Source organism: Macrosteles quadrilineatus, unplaced genomic scaffold (assembly GCF_028750875.1).
Source record: "Macrosteles quadrilineatus isolate MER2022 unplaced genomic scaffold, UCM_ALF_1.0 Scaffold_8__2_contigs__length_117827958, whole genome shotgun sequence".
Lineage (NCBI taxonomy): Eukaryota > Metazoa > Arthropoda > Insecta > Hemiptera > Cicadellidae > Macrosteles > Macrosteles quadrilineatus.
This window is the reverse complement of record NW_026542601.1, coordinates 89,905,979-89,931,985: the sequence shown is the minus strand read 5'-3', so window position 1 is coordinate 89,931,985 and position 26,007 is coordinate 89,905,979. Positions and strand designations below refer to the sequence as shown.

Genomic DNA, 26,007 nt, shown 5'->3' with positions numbered 1-26,007 from the left:
CAATAAAAATAAAATTCAAGCACACAGCTGATTTCTAGCGTTAAACGTCGTTGGCTCCATAGAGTTATATTTTTTAAGTTATCCACTCAATGTTATTTAAATGGGTTTCATTACATCACCGAGTGAGTTTTTTGATACTTTACATCACTCGAGAAGTAAGGAAGTTGTATACATCACGCTTAGGATAGGGAAGTTTAACATGGCGGGTTAGGTAAATGATTTAATTTGATTTAGTTAATGAAACAGCTGGTCAGTACAATGAACTGGTGTTTGTTTATTTACTAGAAAAAGACGTTTGTGATGTTTTATGTAGATTTAAGGGGGGTTATGTTTGGTTTTTAAGAAAGGTTGTATACGTTTTGTAAAGTATTGCTCAAAATTTCATTTTGTAATTTATATAGTAAGCTACATGTAAAGAGGCTTGACTAAAGTTGAGGAATTATGGTAAAACATGTAATTCGTGAAACATCAATATGAAGCAATTGATGATATTGCTACACTAAGGTATGTTGTCATATACTTTTGGATCTATTAACATAAAAAGTAGGGGTTTGAAAGTAAGTAGGTTTACACTTTGTAATCAGTTTATATTTTCAAACTAAATCATAGAGTTGCCGTATTTTAAAACACACATCAGAATTACTATAATAGCTCTCTAGGTCACATTTTCTTCCTGTTGCAAAGCACGGGTATAGCAGCTTGTGATAAATTAAAATGTAACATCTAAAGCTTTATTTTTCGTCCATTTCATTTTAACATCTATTTTTTAAAAATCCGGGATGAAAACCTACCTACAAAACGGTCATTTTAGTACGGTGTAATTGGTAAATCAATAATATACAATGAATTACTGTACTTTCATAAAATGTTGGCAGTAATAGCTCATTACCAAACCGAACATGAGTTATTGGACGAAGAAAGATGCAGTGAGCAAAAAATAGATACATATTATTTAGAACACAGTCGTCTTGAAGAAATGCTTCCGGTGTGTTTTCAGACTATCGTATTGGGTCTTGGTGAGTGATGGATTAATTCAATCTCCGGAATTTTCAAACATTTGAGGTGTTATTACCTATTTCCCTTATTGTAAATAGATTGACATATCGATAGTATAATAGGTATAGTGTACACTGACACAATCGTAATAGACGAACCGATTGAATCACTTATAAACAGCTGCTTATTTGCATTAGCAGAATTGAAAACAAGCTGTAAATTGTTTTAAGAGGTTATCTTTACATTAAAATTATTTCGTTTTCTAGGTTAGTGTCTTAATTAATGATGCGATATGACGAAAAATATAGTTCACCACACGGACAAAAAGTGTCTTTTTAACCCTCGCTCATCTTCCGACCTCGGTCGTAAATCTTGACTTCGGGAAAAAAAGAGTCACTTTAGACCCTAGTGATGAAATATATTATTTCTTTACTAAGGCACTAAATAAAATATTCAGAAGCTGGTGTCAGGATTACTAAGTTGAAGTACAATAAGATGTTTTTTTTTTAGATTTCCCCTTGATTAAAAAACTTTTCATATATAACTTGGATCTAGTTTACACAACAGATACAGTAAGGAGTTGTAGACGAGCGACACTAATGGTTTGACTTGAAATGGGTCGCACTGATATATATTCCAGTTGGATCCAGATCGAATGAGTCTTCGATCTAAGCAGTCGTATTCTAAGCAGAACACGAATAGTTTCTTATGCGAACGGTTAAAGCGGTAACTAAAAGCACTTTGATGGAATGTGATAGTTTTCAAGAATGAATACACGTTGACAAAGCATAACATTGTTAAAGTTTAATCGGGTTAAGATACTCGCAGATAAGTTTATCTGCAAGTTACACTTAAAAATAGGTATTTTTCTGTTTTTTTCTTAACATTACTTTTTGTGTCCACATAAACCCAGGTTTATATTAATGCCACTTTTGAGTGCATAAGCTAAGTCAAATAGGTGTAGTCAAATTTCGAATTTATTCACGAAGATCAGAGGGTCAGCTCCAAAATGAATGGAAGACGAGTGTGGTATGAGTGAGACGCATGAGGTTTTGTTATGTACTTTAAAGTACATGACTATTTTTTTACGATTAATTTCATGTTTGAAGATTGATTTAACTATAAGGCCACCTGAGACGGGGTTCGATCCATTAAAAAACTACAATCTTCAGAATGTTAGGGGAGGAAAATTATAACTTTATTACTGTTACCATGTTATAAAGCTATTGAATCAAGCCATTCAGTAGCTACCTAAAACAGCTAGTGTTACAGTTTCTCTAAAAAATATGTGGTTATTAAATATGAATAAAATACTATCTATGATCTTGTCACACTAATGATAAAAACCTGTTACGGACTAAAAAAATACTATTAAATACCCCCGCCGCAGCAAACCTGCAGACTAAGCGAATTTCCATTGACCTGATTGGATTCACACTAAAATGCCTCCATAAAAATAGCACATTTATTTCCTATTTAAATAGAATTAGTTTAACAAGTACCTTAGGTTTGCTGCAACAGGGAGGGTAAAAAAGATTTTTTTATAAAATGATAATAGTTTAGTAAGAAATAAAAGTATTTTCCAAAATCGATCAAAATATGTTCATAAACAAGCAAACTGCAACAGTCGACTTATTCTCCGTAAGAATAACATGGGAATTTTAAAATTACAATTTTTTTGAATTTTCTCCGTAACAATTAGGCGCATAATAACGCTTCAATATACTAAATTATTTGTTTTTTTAAGCTCTACAAAATGGTTTAAAAAGAAATTGTGAAATTTTGTGTTTTTAGGGGCAAAAATGGAAAAAACCTATTTTGACCCCATAAAACCCCCCATAAACCCCCGTTCCCATAGTCCGATCATGCTGGTTCGCGAACTCATTCAAGTTTATCCCGCCTTACACCTTCAAACCAAATTTTATCAAAATCGGACAAAAATTACTCAAGTAATCGTGCGGATGGACATATATATATATATATATATAGATATATAAAAATTTGAACGAATGGTGTTTTTGGCCTCTGGGGACATCAAAATGAAAAAGTAAATCGGTCCCGGGCTTAGGTCTTACCATGAGACCTACGGTAATAGCTACTTCCCTATAGGGAAATTCGCTAAAAATAGACAATCCTTCGATTTTGATGTTTAGCGAGGAAAGGTTTTATAAAACATTCCGTCAATTTCAGGTTATGCACCGCAACGATTTATATCAATCAACTACTTGAAAAAAACCAGCTTCCACTCTTAAACAAACAACTCTGTGAGTCGTAAAGAACGTTCAAGTCGTTTATTTGAAAACTCTCAGAACGGTATTTTTTGTCCAACGATGGCTAAATATTTCAAAGGAAAGCAAAAGCCGAGATATAAAATGTTGAATAAACAAGTTGGAATGTTTTAACGAGGACTAGCAGACTCCGTGGTGATTGCTGTGGGAATGGCTTCGATTTGTCGAAAACTTGACAATTCCCCCTTCCCTCCCCCCATTAGCCTTGTTTACGCGGCTTGTTTATCAGGCTGGACATTTTTGTTAGAGAAAAGTTGGAATTTGTTTGCTTTTAATGGTTGTTTGTTTGCTGTTTGTGCGTCCTTCTAAAAAAAATACAGGATATATTTGATCTCTTATTAGTTTAGGTGTCCCCATTAGTTTACGTAAAAAATGTGAAACGTACATCTTGAAATAATAAGTAATATCTATCTGTAACAATAAGATTTGTAAAACCTTTAGTCTACGACTCTCTTCATAGTGGAAAAGATCTTTCCCACCTGAGAAAAGCCTATCTTTTCTGTTCCTATTTCGGTGAACCTATATCACAACAACAGCTTAAGGTGCACAATGTACTGCCAGTAGAAACGCGGTTTAAAAAGTAGTAAAAAGTAGATTAGTACCTATGTGATTAGCCCCATTGTCAATTAATACAATCTTTTGAACAGGATTCATCTATAGAAATATATTTTTAACCTATTTTAAACCTTAAATTATTATTTAAAAACAAATATAAACATAAATCATTCTTTGATATTATGTATTTTCAATGCGATCAACTAAAATACTGGTTCGTCATAAACAGTTTTAATGAATTTTAGGGACATAATAGTTAAACGTCCATCAGTATTCAATTTATTTACTTTTTCAATTTAAAGATACAATTTTATTAAGATAACGTTTTGAAGTCTATCTTCACTACTGCACGCGTTTTGATAGTAAACACAAAAATATAGTAAATCAATCAAACAAGCAAACAATCCCCAATCACCATACACCATAGATTAATCTCAATTCACTTAACTATTGACAAGAGGTCAAATGGCAAATAACAAATAATCGTGTGCTAATAAATCACTTCAATGGGCAATTAATAGCTGGGTGATATGATAAAAGGACTAATCCACAATCAAAATATCTACGAGACACAACGAGGGATCGTTATAAAAATTACCTCTTCAAAAATTTAAAAGATCCAAATCAATATTGATCACACTCTTTTAACCACAAATTCGTTGTGGCATAACTGTCGGGAGAGGTAAAAAACAAACTAACACTAAAAATGCCCTTTCAGAGGAAATGAGCGATAGTACTTCAGCCTGGGACTAAGGGAGGTATGCAAAAAGACCTTCGCAGAAAAAAAAAAACTATTAGTTAATTTAGTTTTACTATCACTAAAAAGAGCTGTGAGGTTGTTGTAAAAGCATTTTCAATGTATTTTACTAAGTAACGCATTATCTGATCAATTAACACTAAACTCTGTATAAATAAAACTGTAACAAAAAATATAACAAATACATTGCTTAACTATCGTTAACTCTTAAGCAAAGGTATTTTGATTAAAGCTGCTGAACGTATTGAAAAGAGAAGTGAAAAATCCCTTGTGATAACAATGTTTAAATAGAACACCATTCATGTTCTGTGAACGTTATCTCTTTATAGTTAGGTGGGTCACGCTAGCCATGAACAACTACATCCCTAGAATACTTGATCAGATATTATGGCTCCTTTCGGAACTTTAACCATTATTTTCTAAGAGATGTAAAAATAATCCCGAAAGAACAAACTCATTATATACATTTTACAGTCCTAAGTTGCAGCCTAGGAACGCTGTCGCAACCTTTAGGCAGACAAAAACAACTAAACATTAGTTTTTTTGTAGCTTCTTACATTACATTTTAAGTTACAACATTTAGTCTTTAAATTTGCCTAATACTAGTGGCTTGCAGGGACAGAAGTCCCTAAAAAAGCTCAAATGTAAAACAAATTATTGTAATATTTAAACAAATTAAGAATGAAATGATCGTTGGGGCACGATAGATATCCCTGTACACCATACCATTTGTAAAAAAAAATAGTGTCTTTGCTTTAGTTGTTATTTTCAAAAAATAATTTAACTTCTTCCAAATTTTATCCGTGCTAAAGGTAAAAAAGTATTATTGTTTGTAAATAATACTGGTTTAAAGTAGCTTTGGTCTTGTGGTAATGATAAGAAAAAAAACCATCCCTGATTAGAATTTGGGAAATTGTCTTCATAAAATTAGAAAGAAATGTAAGAGTCTGTAGAGATAAACGTGATTATTGGCAATAACCACCAAATTATCACACTGACCCAGTTATTATTTCTAATTTAATACCCCTTTCGTAAAGTCCAACAAATTTGTGTACAGAGACCTTTGACAAAACCTAACCTCAGATTTAGTAACGTAAAGTATAGGAAACTACCTCCAGGTCTTACTGTTGTGTATTGATGCTCCTTTTACTATATATAATAAAAACTCATCCTACACTCATCCTTCACTCATTTTTGGGTTAAAATACGCACATAGTGGCGTCCCCATCTTAACTAATTGATAATTGATAATTGATAACTTACCATGCATGCTGGGTGCATACTTTTTGAACCTTTTTTGCTTGAAACAATAGGCAGTACCTGACTAAAGTCTGTCGCAAACAATATTGATTTTCCACCCTCGGAACTTGTCATAGTAATTACTTTATGAAAAATAAATTGCCAGGAAAAATACCGACTGACCCTTTTTCCTGAAAAAGAAGTGAATTACAGTGCTGGCTGCGTTGGTCTAGGCCCTAGGCTACCAACATTATACTGGACCACACCGTATTCGTTTATAAGAGAGTGCCTAAAATTTTGACAACGATCATTATTGCCCTCTTCACCTCCGTTGTAATTTTTCCTTGACTATATCACTATGATGTGCATCATTCCTATATTACTCTCCGTCGTAGTCGCAGTCTTCCCCTAACACGATACATTTCAACACTATTCTAACCAAAACACAGAACACTAAAATCTATAAACAAACAAATACGCAATGTTTACATCAGCTGTTATATTAAAACAGCTTATAGAAACACTATAGGGTGAGTGCACCAGTGAATGACCACCCTCCAGTGAATGACCGATTTGTATAAAAAACATCATATCAGGCTTTCTTTTTTTCCTAGTTTATCACAAACAGTTTTAAAAGTTACTTTGAGGTCTTATTAATATACACTCTTTGACTTATTAAAAAAGAAAGTGTCAATCATCCTTTTGTAACAAAAACAAAATTAGATGTTTCAAAGCAGTTCATTAATTAGCTTCCCACTATGGCGTCTCACACAAACATGGTTGGTTGTAATTTATCATGGTTCCTTAATTATTGATTGGAACTGTAATATATTACACGTAATTCACAGTTAACATGTTAAGGTATAATTCTGTACTCATTTAAAGATCAAAATCCTAACCAATCGTGTATTTTAACAGCCGGTCAATTACTGGTTCACAAATTAGAGTATAACCAGTGAATGACCGTTTCGTTCATTAACTGGATTTGAGTCAATTTTCTTTATTAATATTGATAACAATGTTTTCTGATGGAGTAAGCGATTGCTAGGAAACACAAAATCTCATCAGAAATGATGTGGATACACTATAACCAAAGTTTGAATGCGAGTTAAATCTTACGGTCATTTCCTAGATAAAAAGTGATCCTTCACTAGAACCATTATTTTAACGACCCTGATATCGTTATTTTTCTCTACAGTGTTTACAGCTTTGATGCGAAAATCTTGAACGGGGGTCATTCGGTGAAAAGGAGGAGGTTTAATAAAATTTTAAAATTGTTATATAATATGCGGTCATTCACTGGTGCGATGACTTATGTGCAAAAAATTGTATTTTTCGATAATTTCTTTTAACATAATGCAATAAGTTGTATCATCGGGAAGTACAGGGAAATATGGGCAATACATTTTAACGATTTCGTACAATGTAGCTTAGTAGTATATTTTCCCATGTCGTTTAAAAGTAGAAAGTCAACCTTAACCGGTCATTCACTGGTGCACTCACCCTATCATTTCTTCCATTAGAAAATGACTGGATCTTTAACGGCCTGTAGGGCAGAGCAGGGAAAATTTTTAACACCTCTGATATTTTTCCTACCGTCCCCTTGGACCTCAAGTTTTAAAATTAATCCTCAACAGCCATGCTACCTTTTTCCCTAGCTCGAGATATTTGGTGGCAACCGATTCGCTTACGGAATTTAAAATCTGTCTTTGAAAGTAAATGAGTGGAAATGAATTTAAGACGCGAGGAAGAAAATGAAATCTATATATATAAAATCCAATGTATGTTTGTTTGTTTGTTTATACTTTATGGACTCCGAAACCCGAAACCGCTCGACAGATTGTAATGACACTTTCAGGCATTAGTCAAGCATTGCTCAAGGATGGTTTGTGTGAAGTTTGGTGCAGATCCGTCAAAAGGGCTCCGCCCCAGTGGCTCTGGAGTTTCCCATGTTAACCGTATGAGTACTCATATTTAAATGGAATTCAAGAATCTTTAACAGCTGGTTCAACTAAACAATTTGATTCTGTGATGTTCAATAGCATTAAAAAGTTAATAGGCTTTACAACAGGGCACTATTATTTTTTTAAATTTATGACAACAGCTAATTTGCAACCAAAAGGTGAGTGAGCGTGGCGAACGAACTACAACCTGGAGGCGAGTTAGCGTAGCGAACGAGCTAACCTGAAGGCAAGTGAGCGCAGCGAACGAGCTCCAACCGAAAGGTGAGTGGGCGTGACGAACGAACTTCAACCAGGACGTGATTGAGCCATGTGAACGAGCTCATCTTGAAAATGAACGAGCATTGACATAAGACCACATTAGGACAGAACGACGTCTGTCGGGCCAGCTAGTAATTGTTAATGCCCAAAAAGAATAATGCTATTAAAATAGCTTGGCAATGTGGACATAGCCTATATTAGTTACTCGCAACTATTTTGTGATCCGATAATTTAGTGACAATAATAGTGGTGTTATTTATAAAGATTTAGCACAGAATATTAAGTTCTTACTCGCCATTATTTTAGTAGGTATAATGTTTCCTTCGACGATTTAGTGAAGTATGTTGTGATGTTACTTGCAGAAATATCTTGACGGACTTGGTGCTGTTACTTATTTGGGCAGATAGGTAATTTAGTTTAGTGAACAATATCGAGTTAAGAATATAGTGTTGTTATTTATGATGAGTTTAGGGATTATATAGTAAGCCCTATTGTTACAGTACCCGAAACGATTTAGTGTCTGATACCTTCAATGTTTAAATTAAGGATATAGTATTGTTTATTGCGATGATTTAGCGAATATTTCTGATGCTTGCAATAATTCAAAATGGAATGCTCCATGATCATGGAAAACATCGGAAAGCTTCACTTGGCCCGGGACCAACTCGGTTATTGCCGTGTTATGGCATCGTAGCGTTATTATTGTACAACCTTCTTCTAATTCAGTAAGCGGTCGCGTATTTATTCGTTCGTCGTTTGTATCTGCAACAAGTAAAATATTTCCCCCGTATTGAAAACATTTTGGTGAGTTAGATTGTATTTAATGGTTATAATTTAGAATGTTTGCAGACAAAATTGAGTTTTTGTAATGAATAATAACAGATTTAACTCCGCAGAACGCAAGTAACATAAAATATATACAATCGTGAGATTATTGAAATTTATAATTTCAAAATATATCATAGACGTAGTGCGATCTACGTACGATTTACTTATTACGGACCTACGTTATAGGAAAATGTCTCTATAGGGAAGTACCGTCGGTGGCACTGTAATGCATAGACCAGGGACCGATATACTTTTTCATTTTGATGAACCAGCAAGACCGGGTCATGAAAACGGAGTATTATGGGGTTTTAGAATTAAAAAAAAAAACAGTTTTTTCCTCAAAAGATGGAATTGCTCAATATTCATTGAACCCATCCTGTAGAACTTAAAAACAAATAATTTTGTCCAGTGAAGTGTTGTTGTACAATTAAAGAACGGACAAAATTCCAAAAACTGTACATTTTAATACCCATGTTATTCTTATGGAGAAAAAGAAAACTGTTCTACTGTAGTTTACTTGCTTATGCAAGTATGGCGAATCTTGAATACTCGAAAGCTCGAGTGTCGAAATCTTATTTTCGCAATTTATGATTTTATGATTGGAGTGTCCAATCGAAATCGATCACCATTTGCCATTTTTCTTATGTATTTACCGTCTTGTGAGTCATCAGTATAAGTGTAAATATATTATTACTAGTGTTATTAAATGTAAATATTTTTGTTTTTCAAACCAATTTAATAATATATATTTGTTATTTAATATAAGATAACAAGTTATATGGTATTGGGGTTTTAAAAAGTATCTGATATTTACTGAACAGACTTCCAAGCATAATTAGTTTTACAGAAACTGAGTACATCTCTTCAATTTGACATAAGTAAACCGTTGTTATAAATAATATATTCAAAGTAGATAGGTATGTAGAGTTGTATAAGCTCAACAGTAATTTCAAACACTGCATGAAAATAAGCTATTTGGTTCTCTTCTATTTCCTCGCTAAGTTTAGAAAGAACCTGAATATTTAAAGAGCAGCATTGAAGTCACATCGTCTTAAGTACAGAAAGTATAGTCTTTTGTCAGTTATCCCTCTGTGTAAAACGAACTAAAATATTTCAGTTTGAATGAATTATTATGGAATGATTATATGATTATTATTATTATGGATATTATTTGACTTATTATCATACATATTTAAACTCTAGCACCTTCCATTATTTCGACTCTATATTAATGTTACAGTGAATTAGATATACAGTAGCACCGTACTATTTATGGAAACAATTTAACCACCTCGTTACTTATGGCAATATTTGAGCTAGCGTTTGTTGTTGTCTCAATACCATATGAGATAGAATGTAGATGGGTATCACCAACTGCATGTTAACCCATAAATTACTATTATCAAGTTTTAAGGTAGTCAATGTATGATATCCCATTTAGTTTTAAGAATATAAATTGCAGATTTAGAACTTAATCACAACCACCAAAGCGGGTTCTTGTATCGGGAACAATTCGAAGGATATTGAAAATTAAATTAGAAGAAGGGAGATCCAAGAATACAGTGCGAGGGGATAAATATTCTTGTAGCTCTCAATCATTAGGACAAAAGAAAACATAAATTGCACAACCCATTTCTATTCATCCAGAAACCTCCCTTTGCGATACATTTGTTGTGAGTTGATAATTCTTTACCATTCTGAAAAAGAAAATCGAAGACATCAATAGATTTCCACCGCATCACCTTACTTCAGCGAGTAACATGCTGAGCTGTAGTTTTAAACTGCTGCAAAATCCACTTTTGCAATGTTTGTTACAATCAGACAAGTTGTGATTAACTATCTCTGAAATCAGCTAAGTTTAGTTGGGATATAGATTGTCATAACTTGGGATTGATTGGCTTATAGGCAATTATAAGTTCCATATTCCCATCAGTTCTGCATCATCGTTACATTATATTAAGTGTGCCCCACATAATGTATGTATAAGTTGAGTACGTGTTTATGGCAGTATAAATCTTTGATGAACACAACTCAAGGGTCTAAAACAATTAAACTACGATTGACTATTTATTATTTTAAAAAAGCGTTTTTTAATAACATTCAAAAATAATAGATAACTAGCTGAGTACCCGTCCTTCGTACGGGGTTGGTAGCCTATACAATGCTTATTGTATTGGAAAAATTTGGTTTACTATAATCCATGGTATACTATAGTACATAGAACATCTACCATAGCCATAATGTTCTACCACTTCACCTAAACAATAGAAAGAAGTAAAGTTCTCACACTCTTTTTGTTGCTGCTTGGTTCAAATTAGCTGTTGTCATAAATGTATAAAGAACTAATGGTGCTGCACCCTGTTGGTAAACCGTTAACCTTTAAATGCTATTGAATATCATAGAAACAAATTGTGTAGTTGAAACAGCTGGCAAAATTATTTAATTCCTTTTAAATATGAATAAACTCATAAGGTTAACATGGGAAACTCCAGAGCCGCTGGGGCAGAGCCCCAAAGGATTTTTGAGGTAAGAATATGTATATATGTTAATCGGGAATGTGAGCTATCATCATACCAAATTTCAACACAATCCGACCAGTAGTTAATGCGTGATTGAACTTCAAACAAACAAACAAACAAACACACAAACTTTCACATTTATAATATTAGTATGATAACCAGACAGTTAGTTTGCACTGAGATGTGATGATGTGTAGTTTCACTGGGCAAACACTTTTTGATTGCAGCGCAATGGAAATATATTAGGGTTGTTGGATGGGTTCGCCCCAGAGGGTAGTTTGTTATGGGGTGGCCTATAGTTGTTCACAACCCTGCGACAAGACCGTTAACATCACTGTCACTTGCATTATACGAGGGTCTATTAGTAATGCGTATGTTATAGTACGAAATAACCACGAAAACCAAAGTAATAAAAAAATAAAATAAAATAAAATAAATAAAAAATAAACAGTATCAGCAATCTGACACTTAGGCTACATTCTCCCATTAGCTTGTCAACAACCTTAATCATTGGTAAACCTCCTCATTGGTGGGAGTAACTATAATATTTCATAGGGAAAATCACAAAAGTTGAAATAACTTTTGAATCGTAATTTTTACAGTAATATTTGCACTATTTTGTTTAGAATTATAAGGACTGACATGATATTAAAGTTAATCAATGCCAGCTGTTTTTGAAAATGATATTTTCCGTTATTTTATGGGAAATAACAAAGTTAAAATAACTGTTCAACAATAACTTGTATGGCAATAGGAGTTATACCACTTAGTTCAGAATTTATAACATACATACTAAAATTCTATCAAAGTCGTTTTGGCCATGTTTGAGAAAATTATATTTTCCGATAATTGGGGTATATAGGCCTTACATTTTTGAAGCTGAATAAGTTTTCTGGTAAAACGTTAAAAAATAGTATTTAGTTGAGCAAAGTATATAATCAAACGATATACATTCTCATATTTCATACAAATGAATTAAATGAAGGCTTGTTATTGAGTATTTTATCACTTTTATATAGTGTTAGGGCAGTAAATACACACTACCTAAAAAATTGCCAGAAAACGGTCAAGCTGAATTATTTCCACAACCATTGGAAACGAGTACCTATTATCTCTTTTCTATTTATAGAAAGTCAAACTAGTAAATGGGGTGTGAAGTGGGAGAACAAATATGGCAATTAAGGCCCCATTGTAGCCGATTCATAACACATAATTTAAACTCAAACGATAATATTTTAAATTAATTATACACAGAGACAGACAGACAGAGCTATAACTGACAAACACTAAATTGTCTGTACTTTAAGACAAGCCAACTTTAATGTTCTTTAAATATTCAGGTGTTTTAAATTAAAAGGTGGTTTTAATTAAATTAAATTAAGTAGGTTTTAATTATATTCACGTGTTATATATAAGAACAAGCTGCTATACCCGTGCTTTGCAACGGGAAGAAAATGTGACCTGAGAGCTATTAAGTGGTGCTTATGTGTGTTTTAAAATACAGCAACTCTATGATTTAGTTTGAAAATATAAACTGATTTAAAGGCGTAAACCTACTTACTGTAGCCTACTTTCAAACCCCTACTTTTTATGTTAATAGATCCATGAGAATATGACAACATAACTTACTGTAGCAATAGCATCAATTTCTTCATGTTGATGCTTCATGAATGACACGTTTTACCATAATTCTTCAATTTTAGTCAAGCCTCTTCACATATAGCTTACTATATAAATTAAAAAATGAAACTATGAGCAATACTTTACAAAACGTATACAACCTCACTTTAAAACCAAACATAACCCTCCTCAATCTACATAAAGCGTCCCAAACATATTTTTCGAGTAAATAAACAAATACCAGTTCATTGTACTGACCAGCTGTTTCATTAAATAAATTAAATTAAATCATTTAAACATTGGAAGCATGCCCCAGGTGTGGCCCTTTGGAAATCAGCCTGTGGGGCAGAGCCCTTAGGAAATTCGTCCATATCAATACTTTTCGGCAAATCTACACACTCTAAGTTTCATTTTGATGTGCCATATGCCTATATTTTTATTTTGTAAATGACCTTAACCGTTTACATAAAATTTGATTGTATCACTTTAATAATATAATAGATGGTTAATTTTTCATTTTTTTATATGTTAATTGTAAGTGGTGCATATTTTGTCTACATATATTAATTAAACCATGAGTCTAAAGTATATTACAATAGAAACGATAATTAAGTTTTTTCCATAGAACAAATACATTATTCACTCGGATAATATTTCAAGATCAACCGTACGTGGAGATTATAAAGGTCTTTAGTAGAAATATTTCAAGCTTATTTCCGCACCAAGAACGAGACTAGTCCCGAGTGACTTACCGTACTGATCTATCACTCCGAGGCCACAGCCTTCTGTGCTCTTAATTGGTTGTCATTATGTGAATCGCTTCTACAAACTTTTTAACAACCCTCTTTGTCTCTTTCTCCACAATTGCTCTAATTTGTCACAATACTGACTTTTCCCCGTAGCCTTGATAATCTAGATTGTTAAGTCTATCATACAGCTGTGAACTAGATAAAGGAGATTAAACTACAAACTGGATTTTACCTAACCCACCATGTTAAACTTCCCTATCCCAAGCGTGATGTTTACAACCTCCTCTCTTCACGAGTGATGTAAAGTTGGAAAAAAAACTCACTCGGTGATGTAATGAAACCCATTTAAATAAACTTGAGTGGATTACTTAAAAGATATACCTCTATGGAGCCAACGACGTTCAACACTAGAAATCAGCTGTGTGTTTGAATTTTATTGTTATGCTTTGAAAAATTTTCCTAACCTAGCTTTTGTTTGTAAATGAACGTTACTGTTAGAAGATGAGTGAAATAGATAATGAAAAATATTATTCGTAACCTTCTTCATATTGTCGGGTCAGGTAAAATCTTGTACGTTACACGTTACGCAAGAGCTTGTTTACATCACTTAGGAGAATTATGGAACTCGCTTCCGCTCGTTGTACAACATTCACATGCGTGATGTAAAAACGCTCTTACTACTCTTGTAATGTAAATAGCTATTACGGTATCTGTATTCCTTCTTCCACTTTCTAGTGTATGTACTTGATAACCCCGCTAAGCTATACTGTAACTTAAAATTTTACAAGAAATAATATAGAAAAGGCACACTGATATGTTAGGTTAGGTTCATGGACACTGATTAGCATCTAACAGCTATTAAAATCTCCTCAGACTAACGATAATGTTCACCTTTATGACGATTTTGCTTTTATCACTTTGTCAATTCTTACAGGCCACAAAATTATTTAAATCATTTAATATCTTTCACCTTTCTCTTAACTATAGTCTTAAGGGGCTATGTTTTATCTCTGCTATGGCGAAAATCGTTCATCCACAATCACAACCTTTTTAACGTCTTTTTAACTTTCCTTTTGATACTAATAACACTTAATTTTTCCCCTACGTCTTAAAATTCCACTTAGATGTAGATCAACCACCATATCTTATAAAATGTATACGTTTTCCTGTCCGTAGGATTTAGAGATCATTGAGTAAGCAAGGGAGTAGTGTCTGCCTTAATACATGTTGTTGAAAACTAACAGAACACAAAATATTGAAAAAATCATCCCCAATCAAAAATTACTAATTTGTAAGCAGCTAGTACTCCTTTGTATCCTTTGTTTTCAGAACAGCCTAAACTCTGTATTATTTTTTCAACCAACCAACTCACCGATTGTTTAAATAATCTCCACTTTGACTTTAAAACCTTAATTTAATTAATTAAGTAATAAGTATTTACTTAGTAATAAGATGTAATTTAACCCCTTACTTCTGAAGGAAGGAATCTAGGATGATCAGGACCGAAGAGGGAAACATTCAGTGTGAAGAGAAAAAGATAGGGTCTTCTTTTCAGAAATCCACCCTCCGGAAGCTAATCAGAGATTTCCAGTGTCAACTCGAATGACTTCAGACGGTATCAAGTGAGATTTATCTGGATTTAGACGTCATAAGAGTTAAAACATTTAATCCGAAGAATAGAAAAGACTAAAGCATCATAAAGTTCTTTTCATTTTTTATGTATTTGTCACAGAATAATTTTCTTTGCTGTATATTGTTTTGCTTAGAACAGCCTATTTACAACACTATACGTAATACGTATAACAACATTATACTATACATATAAACAACAATACTATGTTTTTGGTCAATTAACATGAAAGATAATCACCATAGGTTGAGAATACCAAGTAGTATTTAGACTTGGATTTTCAACGTTACAATACACCAATTATCTTTTAATTTTTATCTTAAGAATCTTTGGGTGAAATTGAAAAGATTTTTTGTTTATCTAAATTTAGATATTAAACGTTTCATGGTTTATCCGAAGACTGAGCTCTATGGAGTTATTAAATCGGTTACCTTCCGCTATCTCCGCGTCCCGCCACCTCCGTGTACCGCTATCTCCAAATTTCAGAGTGACACCTATAATCCTCGGTTACTTCCTGCGTTAAGACTTTCCGTCCAGACCTAAACCTTACCTACATAACTTAACCTAACCTAACCTAACCTAACCCACGGGTTAAATTTTCATTAAATCTTCCATCCACGGGGCTTCGCAGCGGTGGATGCAATGACAGCTAACAACGCAGGCAGTGACGGGATTTAAGGGTCACTCAAGAATTCGGAGGTGGCGGGACAGATTTGGGTTCGGAGATGGCGGAACGCGGAGATAGCGGGAGCACACGATTAAATCCTCTTTCCTTGTGTACCTGTCATGGGTCCGAATACTCAACTAGATATTTTCTAAATTTACTAATACTACATATTTGCAACTGTAGTTTAATCCAAAATCTTATTGAATCAATTATGTTATCCAAACTTAGAACTTAGTAGTTAGGAGAGAATCGCCCCAGTTAATGCAAGAACACAAAATGTAAGGACCACAGTGAATGCAATCAAATGTTAACAGATTGAAGCTATTGACACGAGCAATAGTGTGGTCATGGACCAATATCCATTTAACGCCTGTTTGTCCATAACTTGTCGAATATAATGGGCAGTTGTTTGATAAAATCAAACACATACAATATCTCGCTTACAAAATTGGCTACGTGCGTGCCCAACAAAATATTACATTGAAATGTCCATTTAAAAATTTACACTCTACAATCAACAAAAACTTGTCACAATATATTTTGTAATTAGTTCGTCGTAATGTTTTTTTATATAAAATAAAAATGACAAAATCTATCATAATGTGTAATTAAATCAATAATTTTGGTTTACTAACGTATGTACAGTTACCTTGATAACAAGACTTTCGTGGGAATTATAAAAAAAGACTTGTTATCAAGGTTGACTTCTTATCGAGGTTTGCAATAACATGTGATTAGGGTTAAAATAAATTCTAGGGGATATAAAAATGACACTTGTTATCAAGGGTGACTTGTTATCGAGAGTCTTGTTATCAAAGTTTCACTGTATAGTGTGTTAAACTTATGAGATTTTATTATTTACTGTTTAAATTTTATTTTTTTGAACCAGCCGTAGCTTTGATTAGGTAGCATTTTCCTATCTCCAAAGGGACCTTTTTGATCAGTTTGAGAGGGTGTGTATCGGCCAAGGCACCGTTAGTTGAACTTGTATACTTGAATATTAAGGGGATGGAAACAATATTCTTCTTCAAAATTAAATTAAAATTTGCTTTAAACCTCTTAGAAAACGTCCAAAGGGCATTAAGATACTTAGTTGCCAGTGGTTTTATCTAAATCGTCAAGTAGGATATTAAGGGGAATGACAATAATGATTACAACAATATAGAAAACATAGAGCTGACCGTGAACTTAATTTATCTACCATTCTTCTTCGCGACACGTTCCTACCTGTTCTATACAGATGTTACTCGTGTCTTCTCATATCTCGCCACGACACAACACGCACAACACACTGGACCCAGAACACTCAGGAATAGACAAACCCACGGATTGTTGGTTCCACGCCAGACTTCTGTCGTGGATGTTTCAAATTGCTGTTGCATTTGACAATCGTAAATATTTGTTTATGTTTCCCCTTCCAAAATGTTGAACCCACCTACGGTTCGTGGAACACTCAGGTTTAGCGATGGTGTGCAAGAATGAAGACATATTGAGTGAGTAAGCTTGACATAATCAACGGATAAAATATGTTGTTTTTCATTTAGTGCAAGTTAATTTTTTATATTTTTAAATTTGCGTCTTGTGAAACAATTTTTCGGATAGCGTACGAATTATACGATGGATTATTGAAATTTTAAGAAGAAGATATTCAATGAAATAAGGAAACCCTTGTTGATAATTGAGATCAAGAGTAAATAAAACGTTTAAATCCAAATGCAATTTACAGCTTAAGGAAGGGCGCTAGTTGAAACAGTCCACATGTTTATCGTAAAATAGTCATCAGACAACACGACAATTTTGGGTAGGTTAGTAATCCTTTCATTAATCTACCCTCTTTACCTGTATGAAAAAGATGTTTAGTACGAGGGGGGAGCAATGCAACCTTTTCAGACCCTTCCCCAAAAATTTGTAATGTTTTTAGTTTGTACCCAACCATCAACTATTATGCATATTTTGCATTCGTATTTAATGCATACTGATTTCCTATGTCATAAAATTGGATTCGTTAAAAATATTGAACGTTTCTTTAGAAATATCTTTATTTATAGGTATTTTGACTTTGAATATTTTATTAATAAATACTAGTACTAAGAAATTAAGAACTGTTTATGAAAACTCCATAAAAATACGCAAAACTCAATATAATTAAGGCTAATTATTGAATGTTTTTAAGAATTTTCTATCAGTCAACTATTATTTGTGTTTTAATCTCGACAATTTATGTCTTCGATAAAATATCAATTTATTTAATGCGAGTTTAAGATGGCGAAAAATCCCGCTTCACTACACCCACGAGGCGCTGACATGACGAATTGCCGAGAGAGTGGGGAAAATATTACTGAATATTGTGCAGTAATGAATTATGTGTCCGCTCAACTAAATCAAATCCTCGGATTCGATAAAATAAAAGGTCCATATTTTGTGTTAGTATAAAAACTTCAGGGTACTTTAAATCTGTAGAGGGAACTGCAAAGTTTTTATGTTTGATATTTATGTGTAGTACTACAATATTAATTATAGCAAACAGCACAAGTTTTTAATTTTAAATGGTTTGCCAAACGGTTATTTGTTGAATAACCCGATAGGATTGCATACCTGAAAACCATCCATAATGATTCAAAAACTGGCTTTAGAGTAAATATTCGTAAGTCTACAATCTATGTAGCTTAATATTTTTTTTAGATTGAAATGTTTATGTTGATTAAATTTCTTAACTCACCACTGGCATAGTCATAATCTTGAAAAATTCGTTAAATTTGAATGTTTAAAGTTTTTTTTTAAGTGTTTGTAAACCCGCTTGTTTAGATAATTCGAATAACACATGGTCGAAACAAATAATTGAGCGGAGTGAGTGAAGCTATTTGAGATAGGGCCTTATGAAAACTTTGTTTAATTGAACCACGCAACAATAATGAAAACATTGAAGCTAAACTTACCAGGATTATTTCGAGAAATAGTGAGCATGTTATTTAACAAACAAATTTTAATTTGATAATGCCTGTTCATTTAAAAACTAACATAACATTTTTTTAATTTTTAACATTATTGTAATGAGTTGCTATGTTGGTTACAAAATACAAGGTAGATGTAAACAAAGAATCATATGTTTATTAGCAAACTAATATACGATCTGAATACACAGTTCAAAGGAAAATTAATGAGGTGAAAATAATTTATCAAAGAATACAGAGAAAGTAGACCTACTATATTGCATTTTGGAAACCCCCACTCAACAAATAATACACTATCTTACTGATTTTATTTATGTAATATAATGACTTTTTATTACTATTGACTGAAAATAGTTAGGGTGTTGAAGCATGATTCATGCTAGGCTTGATCAATTTGGATTTGAAAATGTATTTGAATGAACGTTTATAATCCAAACATATTAGGGCTTTACACTAAACTAGTCACTACATGTTAAGACTGTGTAGCTTCAAAAGAAAAGAATTGATTGTATATTTGTGAGCAAGATCTATTTGAGTAAATGACGTTGTAGGTAATTTCATCCGTCACTCAGCAAGGTGGGTTCATTTGTTACCTTGACCTCATCTGACTGATTACAACTGCTTCACTCTCCACGGCAGATTGTTCATCAGGCTCGATACAAGTTGGGCTTTAAAAAAATCAGGCTTAGCACCACACCCACACATTCGTATTTTTACAACTATTATTAGTATCAATATGTAAAATCAAAGTTATAAGCGTTGTAAGACCGACAACCCAATAAAAGGACTACATGCAGGTTAAAACTTTATAGCATACACATGTTGTCCTGAAACTCTCTGGAACATTTTATGCATAACTGTTCCTTGGGTCGAGACAAACGTATTTCACCACATAAAAATGGTTCTGCGGTGACTAGTTTTCCGTCTGTCTGTCAGTATGATTATCTCGTTCGCATGGCTCAATCACGTCCTGGTTGAAGTTTGTTCGCTACGCTCACTCACCTTTAGGTTGGAGCTCGTTCGCTACGCTCACTCACCTTTAGGTTGGAGCTCGTTCGCTGCGCTCACTTGCCTTCAGGTTAGCTCGTTCGCTACGCTAACTCGCCTCCAGGTTGAAGTTCGTTCGCTACGCTCACTCACCTTTTGGTTGCAAATTAGCTGTTGTAATAAATGTAAAAGAAATAATAGTGCTGCACCCTGTTGGTAATCCTTGTAACTTTAATGCTATTGGACATCAGAACAGAACCAACTTGTTTAATTGAAACAGCTGTTAAGATTCAATAATTCCATTTCTCATAAGGTTATGGGAAACTCTAGAGCCACTGGGGCGGAGCCCGAAAGGATTTTTGAAATAAGAATATGCCTATATGTTAATCGGGAATGTGAGCTTTCATCATGCCAAATTTCAGCCCAATCCGACCAGTATTTTTCGCGTTCACTTGTCACAAACATACATCCAAACTTTCTCATTTAGGATTGCTCATTTCTCATTTCTCATTCATAGGATTCAACACCATATCTTTTACTGAAAACTTGCTTAAATTATGATTTATGCACCTAGTGAATACAGGAAGATAACAAATTTTCTAAAACAACAAATCTCATTAAATTCAAGAAACTTCGAGTACTGACCAATTTAGGGTGTCTCATATAAGTTGCAATATAATGTGAAATGGAAGATGTTCTCTATAACTTTACCACCCTACATCCACTTTCTTACTTCACCACTAAAAATAAAGTAGCATTTTAAATTAAAATGTTCGACTAGATAAATTTTACACGGACGTTATACACCTCTATGCCCCTTTTCTCCTGTAAAACCCTAACTATAACACAAATCATTAGATAGGTAAGTGTATAATTCCTATCTAACACTGACTCGGAAGCTGGGAAACATCCGGGAGAGGCGATTAAGAAAGAGTGTTCTTCTCAAAATTCCAACCTCCTAAATGTAAGCCAAGATCTTCCAGTGTCATCTCAAACGACTTCAGACGATTATCAAGTGAGTATATCTATTTAGATGTTATAAACATTTAACGTTGACACAAAAATAGTCACTAGTTTCTTAAAGTACCCTAATGTTTTAAAATATTTTGACAAACATTTAGACCAATTCCATAAGTAAGAATGTTAAAAATTTAATATTTGTCATTAAACCCATCGGTTCATGGATAATCTTAATGATAATCTTATTATAATCTAAATATATAAAAGGCAAAGACCTCACTGACTCACTGACTGACTGACTCACTCACTCATCACTGATTCTCCCACTTCCCATTTACCTAGGCATCCAGTCACACCGATTCTTTGGGCATTAAATAGGAAAACTAAGTAGTTTTTATTCTGATCGGGCTTTCGGGCTCCGCCCCAGTGGCTCTGGAGTTTCCCATGTTAACCTAATGATTTTTCATATTTAAAATTAATTAATGAATCTTAACAGCTGTTTCAATTTAACAAGTAGGTTCTGTTCTATGATGTTCAATAGCATTAAAGTTACAAGGATTATCAACAGGGTGCATCACTATTATTTTTTTAAATTTATGACAACAGCTGATTTGCAATCAAAAGGTGAGTGAGCGTAGTGAACGAACTTCAACCTGGAGGCGAGTTAGTGTAGTGAACGAGCTTACCTGAAGGCAAGTGAGCGTAGCGAACGATCTTCAACCAGGACGTGATTAAGCCATATGAAGTTAAACGGGGCAAAGCCCGCGGGTACCATTGTGGGGTAGTCATTGTATAAAGTAAAAAACGTGTTAGTCACAAGCATAAAGATTAGCATAAAAATGAAATTGAGTTTTCTTACACCCTATTCATAAAATCTAGGATCCTATGAAACAGATTGACCTTTTGACCTAAAATTAATAATTTATATATTAAGTGTTCATTTAATGATTTAAATCAAAAAGTGGAAAAATATAAGAGTAGTTCCTACTGTAAAAATACCACTGACAAACAAGAATAAAAGAGTGGCGATAAATTAGGATTAACACAGATTAGTGAATCCAATATAGACAATGCTGTTTTTTACTAGTTTTTTACTCTGTTTTATATTCATTCAAACTAGAGAACATTCAGTTGACTTAGCAGAATTCTTTCTTCTTTGAGTATTCTCATTTCCACACGTCGCCGGAGAGATGATGACGTCATCATCAGCTGATTGATGAACCACACTCTGGCGACAATAACAAACTTGACGACTGAACAAAGCAATGACGTATTTATGTGGTTTAACCTTGTATAAATATATTTTAACTGATCTATAAAATATTGCTTGCCTTCTATTATCATTATGATAATAACTAGTGTATCAGTTGCTCGAATTCGAGCAATTGCGAAATATTATATGTTTTTTTTTAACGAATAACAGTCGTAGTTTCCGATGACTTTAAAAGGTTCGACTGAAAGATTATGGATGTACATAACAGTTAGATATAATCAACATTTTTATTGGAAATATCTTATCATTTTTCAAAGCTGATCTTGTTTTTTTAGTGTTTTCTACAAATCTTTCCCACTCATAGCACAGAAAACGTACTACTATAACCATAGCCACATTAGGTTCTCCATACCATTTCCATACAAACGATAATACATTCTAAAAAATATATTTATATTATTTCTTCTACTTGGGTGTTCTATGACTTTCCTATGTTTCCATAGTTTGCAAATCAACTTTCAATGATTGCTCAAGAAATGCAGCACAGTGTTAATTCAGTTTTTGTTTAGTATATAAAACTGTCCAGGCGTTCTCGCTTTTTCATTTTAATATTTACAATAACCCTAATTCAAATAGTAAATAATTCATTGCAACCAAGTCAGTTTGTAGCACAAGTTTTCTTAAATTGAAACTAAAATATTAACAGTAAATTATCCAGCTGATCATCATGCAAACAAATATGTTCTTCATAAGTATAACATGGGAACTTTAAAGCCCCTGAAGCAGAGCCCAAGGGAGTTTTTCAAAAATGTAAGGTCAGTTTGCAAATGTACACACCTAGACGAACACTTTGGTATATAATTTGTGGGGGTAAATCTTAAAACAAAAAGCCTCATTGTTTACAAATTTTATTTCATGTAGCGTAGATTAGAGTGTAAAGCCGTAGATCCAACGTATCTGAAAATATATGTTAGATCTTCGGCTTTGCTCTGGTTTAGCTAATATAGATGAAAATCTACTTAAGCTAAATACTAGTTATCTGTATACTAGCTGTACCCGCGGGCTTTGCCCCGTTTAACTTCATAAGTAAGTTCGTTCGCATGGCTCAATCACGTCCTGGTTGAAGTTCATTCGCTACGCTCACTCCCTTTTAGGTTGGAGCTCGTTCGCTGCGCTCACTTGCCTTCGGGTTAGCTCGTTCGCTACGCTAACTCGCCTCCAGGTTGAAGTTCGTTCGCTGCGCTCACTCACCTTTGGTTGCAAATTAGTTGTTGTCATAAATATAAAAGAAATAATAGTGCTGCACCCTGTTGGTAATCCTTGTAACTTAAACACTATTGAACATCATAGAACAGAACCAACTTGTTTAATTGAAACAGCTGTTGTTAAGATTCATTAATTCTACTTAAATATGAGTACTCATATGGTTAACATGGGAAACTCCAGAGCCACTGGGGCGGAGCCCGAGAGTCCGATCAGAATAAAAACAACTTAGTTTGCCTATTTAATGCCTAAAGAATCAGTGTACCAAATTTCAGCCTCCTAGGTAAATGGGAAGTGGGAGAATTAGTGATGAGTGAGTCAGTCAGTCAGTCAGTGAGGGCTTTGCCTTTTATATATACTAGTGTACCTGTTGCTCGAATTCGAGCAATTGCGAAGCATTACAGGTGACTCGAAGATTATGGAAATACTCACGATCTACACAACAGTTAGATATAATCAAAATCTTTTGTAAATATCTTATCTTTTTTCAAAAAGCTGATCTTGTTTTTTTAGTGTTTTTGGTGTAAAAAAACATTATTTCTATTTCTTCTACTTGGTTGTGTTCTATGACTTTTTCTATGTTTCCATTGTTTGCAAATCTGTTATTTCAATGATTGCTCAAGAAATGTAGCACAGTGTTAATTCAGTTTTATTTTTAGCCTATATCAAATTGTCCAGGATTTCTCGCTCTTTTCCATTGTAATAATTACATTAACCCAAGTTTCGTCTACAGATGCAATATGCCAAAGAATATCACCTACGTACAATCTCCAAGAAGTGGTAAAAAAGGCAGAAACCAACCCATACAATAGATATAAGTTAACTCTATAAGAAATAATTTTAAAAGTTACTGTGATATTAGGATTTTCCACTGATTTGGTAATAGAACATTATATTGCAAAACATGACACGATGCAGAAGAAAATCAATTTTAAAATCAGAAAAATCCATTGCAAATACTGTACTTCATTTTGACAAATTCAATAAATCACAATTTAAATATTAACAGCTGTTGCATTAAAAAGTAGTGTAGAATTATGCATATGGTCGTAATGTAAACAAATCTGAAGAGGCAACTTTAAAGGCTTCTGGGGCAGAGCCCCAAGGGAATTTACCTCGTTCCTCTTTTGATGGCTCATCTATTGACCAAGACCTTTCTTTAGAGACCCCTACCAAGTTTCTACGCCCAGCCGTTCTCTCAAATTAGCTGGGACAAAAACCCAGTTTTTCCTCCATAAGAATAACATGGGATGGGAATTCAAAGGCCACTGGGGCAGAGCCCCAAGGGAATTTACCACGTTTCTCTTTTGATGGCTCATCTACAGACCAAGACCTTTCTTTAGACACCTCTACCGAGTTTCTACGCCCTGCCGTTCTCTCAATTTAGCTATGACAAAGAAAAACAGTTTCAAATTAATATATAGAAGATAAGATGATGTATGGCTCCAGGTTAAATAGGGGTTAAAAATCATGAAAGAAAAGACAGCTGACCAATAACGTCAGCTGTTTGAATTGTTACAAAATAATATTAAGTTAGTGATACTAGATAGTTATAAAAGTGTAGTAGAATATTGCACAGTTAGCATAGAAAACCGGAATACTGGGTATATTTTAGCATTTAATTAATAAAAGATTTCGCATTTACACTAAATAATTAACTAAAGTGTACAACATACACCTTTTTAACATACTCCTTCAAAGACACATTTCTTATGATATTGTTTGCTCAGAAAATGGGTTTACGATAAAATGTGTGTTTAAGTGAAGTACACTTGACAAGTCTGTGTATTTACAATGTTTCAACGTTAAAAGCAACAAGGATATATGTCACATTTCTTGATGTAAAGACAACAAATCCTTCTGTGACTAAAGTACACTTCTTAGTTGGCCAACAAAAATATCCCAAATTGTTTCCAATGGTTGAAAACTTTCAATTAAAAATATTACATACAAAATCGCCATAGAACAAGGGCTCTATTAAATGATATGTATATTTCATAAAAAAAACAATAATTACTCAATGTTAATTGGGTTGAGAACAACAATATTTTACTAAAAAACACTTTTACATTTTTATTTTTTGACATATTCTAAAAATATTGAATTTTGACATTCGATGTTACAACTACACTAGCCCAAAGGTTTATTTAATTGTTTATTTGCGTGAAATTTTGTCTTTTTATTACCTATCACTTGTGAAACGATCCTGTTCAGTGTCCTGTCGATAGGGAAAGATCATAAAAACAACAAATCTGATTTAAACATTAATCGCTTAAAACGTCTAAATCCAGATAAATCTCACTTGATACCGTCTGAAGTCATTCTAAATGACACTGGAAATCTCTGATTAGCTTCCGGAGGGTGGAATTTTGAAAAGGAGACCTTTCTTATTCTCTTCACTCCGGATGTTTCCCTCTTCAGCCCTGATTATCCCACCTCCCTTTCTAGAGTAGTCGATATTGGATGCGAATAATAACCTTATCTAATGATTACATTTACAGTTAAACCTATAAGGAACTTGGCTCGTTGTGATATGACATGTCTACATAAAATGTTATGAGAA

At 33.5% G+C, this 26,007-nt stretch overlaps 1 protein-coding gene across 4 annotated transcripts in view; it reads right to left on the bottom strand.

Moving 5' to 3' along the window:
• Positions 1-26,007, bottom strand: part of LOC129001759 (inactive dipeptidyl peptidase 10) — a 120,665-nt gene that overhangs the window by 59,450 nt on the left and 35,208 nt on the right. The window contains exon 1 of one of the 4 annotated variants that reach the window (XM_054429198.1): positions 17,298-17,330. The exons of 2 other annotated variants lie outside the window; for them this stretch is intronic. The gene's annotated coding sequence lies outside the window, so the exon portion shown is untranslated. Of the gene's footprint in view, positions 1-17,297; positions 17,331-26,007 lie in introns of those variants that run through there. One more of the 4 variants, XM_054429196.1, reaches the window with a different exon arrangement.